Here is a 2825-nt window from a genome sequence, read left to right as displayed (position 1 = left end):
TATATATATATATATATATATATATATATATGTATGTATGAATGAATGTGTGAGATTGTTTGTGTCTCCCTGTCTTGACATTGCATGATAGTTGTAAATGAGTGTCACTATCATACAAGTAGTGTTGTTCATTTCCAATAGTCTGCAAAAATACATGGCTGGCCATGTGGTATTATTAGTTAGCTTAGAAACAGGTGACGTTTTGGGACAGGAAGGGCATCTGACTATAGAAAATCTGCCTCTCTAAATTTTGTCTGACCCATACAAGCATGGAATGGTGGACATTAAAATGATGACAATGATGAAGATTTCCAGCTTCTGGCAAGAGACTTGATGAGCCTTCAATCAGCTAAAAACTAACAAATATTCTTTATATCTGACCTACTTAAAAATGGAAGAATACACTGAATATTGTAATCCTACATATACTGTGCCTAAAATGAAAAGATAGATTAGCCATGAGTGGAATGTTTTTTATCATAAATCTCCTCAGTTAGAGCCATCCTGGGGCTAAATACAACAACAACAATTACCTCACTGTGGAACATCTTTGATCATAGTTCTACTCAAAGTTGACTTGGCGCTAAACAACAGCAACAAAGCCTGAGTGACAAAAGGAGAGTGACAGTTAAAGTCTCGTCTGCAGATTAATTAATATTAGATATAAGCTGCTAATTAACAAAGAGTGATAACACTGCACTCTCAAGTGCAATGTCCTTTGTTATTACAAGTCTCATCAGTAAAATACATCCATAAAATGCTGCATTGTCTTTGAATCAATTAAGCTGTTCTTCAATGGAGTTGTTCCACTCATGACCACTCCTACAAAACTATTGACTGATGTTAGCAGATTATCAAAACCGATTTAGTTTGGCTTGTCAAAATGCTTCATTAGTAAATGGTTAAGTGACCATTTTAGCTAGCCACACACAAACACATGCACACACAAACACATACACACACAGATTTTCATCTACAGTAAATGGTCTGATTGAATCTTCCTTGGTGATCAGTTCCGGTCAGCCAATTTGGTTGGCTAAAATTAACTAAACACCTCACAGACTTCACCTGTCAGAACTGCTAATAAGTTTTAAGGCAGCTCTGACCAACATCACAACTTATCTTCAAAACTTTACACAGTGTGCCTGTAACAGGATGTGAACTATTCATACTTCACCTGTTTGCCTGACATCCTATCAACACCACTGACTTTAACACACACACACACACACACACACACACACAAACAAACAAGTAAATAGTTATTCCAAATTTACAAGAAGCGGCATTACCAAACAAGCAGCAGCAGCAATCTGGCAATGTTCCTTCATTAGTTTGGTATCAGTCTCAAGAATTAAATGAAATTCACATTGAGCCAACAAGGAACATTAATGTCTAAGATTTAGAAAAGGTCTGTTGTGATTTTAAAAAAAAGATATCACTTAATAGGTGGAGACATGGCTATGTGGAAAGTAGCTTGCTTCCCAAGCACATGATTCCCGATTCAATCCCAGTGCAAGGCACCTGGGAAAACATATCTTCTACTATAGCCTTGGTCCATCAAAGCCTTGTGAGTGGATTTGGTAGACAGAAACTGAAAGAGCTGCATCATATATATTTGTGTGTGTGTGTTTGAGTTTGTCCCCCACCACTGCTTGACAACTGGAGTTGGTCTGTTTACATTTGCGTAACTTAGGGGTTTGGAAAAAGAGATGAACAGAATAAGAACTAGGCTTAAAAAAAACAATAAATCCTGGGGTCAGTCCATCCAACTAAAGCAAACTGTTCAAGGTGGTGCCCAAGCATGGCCACAAGTAAAAAATGAAAGGTAAAAGCTTTTAGAATAGAGGAAACAAGTCAGCTTCAAATGACCAACGCAGAGCCTATCACTGAAAAGATTAAATTACACCAAAATACCAGTGTCTGGTAGTCTGCTGATATGAGGAGATTCAGCTCTAAGTGCTTTTTATATACAAAAACTAAAGAGAGAAAAATCTTACAGTAAATACTTCTGACATTCTTGTGTACATAAACATATTAAAAATTTATGGATATATAATTTATGCAAATATTTATACATGTAGATAGATTTCTATGCAAATTTGCTTTAGAATAGATATTTTTCGGTTTCTTTTTTTTGTTATTGTTATTTTGCATTTTCCAAATTCCTTCTGTAGTCAAAGCATTGGTCATAGACCTAGACAAAAGGTTCCTTCATTAGAATTTAGACAACATAAAACTTGCAATCACATGTATAGATATACATCTATGCATATATATATATATATATATATATATATATATATATATATATATATATATATATATATATATATGCATAGATGTGTATCTATAGATAGATAGATAGATAGATAGATTTATATATATATATATATATACACACACACATACATCTATGCAAATTATATATATACATATATCTATAAGGAGGTAACAGCATACACGTATGTGTATGTATGTGTATGTGTGTCTGTATTTGTGAGTTTTAATATATGTATGCATGTAAGATTTTATGTATGTATGCATGCACATATGTGTGTGTGTGTGAGTATCTATGTATACCTGTGTATGTATGTTTGCATGTATGCATTTGTGTGCATGTGTGTATAAATTTATGCATATTGGTGATAATGAGAGGATTGTATGCAGGTTTGTATGTGTATATATACATAAACGTGTATGTACAATTGTATGTGTGTAGGTATATATGTTTATGTATATATCTGTATGTTTGATTGTGTTTGTATATATGTAGGTATGTCAATATGTATGTGAATCATGGTGTACACACACATACACATATA

At 33.7% G+C, this 2825-nt stretch overlaps 1 protein-coding gene across 1 annotated transcript in view; it reads right to left on the bottom strand.

Annotated features, from left to right (window-relative positions):
* Nucleotides 1-2825, bottom strand: part of LOC106872929 (phosphatidylinositide phosphatase SAC2) — a 701722-nt gene that overhangs the window by 487641 nt on the left and 211256 nt on the right. The window lies entirely within an intron of this gene.

The sequence above is a fragment of the Octopus bimaculoides genome, chromosome 22 (assembly GCF_001194135.2).
Source record: "Octopus bimaculoides isolate UCB-OBI-ISO-001 chromosome 22, ASM119413v2, whole genome shotgun sequence".
Classification (NCBI taxonomy): domain Eukaryota; kingdom Metazoa; phylum Mollusca; class Cephalopoda; order Octopoda; family Octopodidae; genus Octopus; species Octopus bimaculoides.
This window is presented reverse-complemented; position numbering and strand designations above follow the sequence as displayed.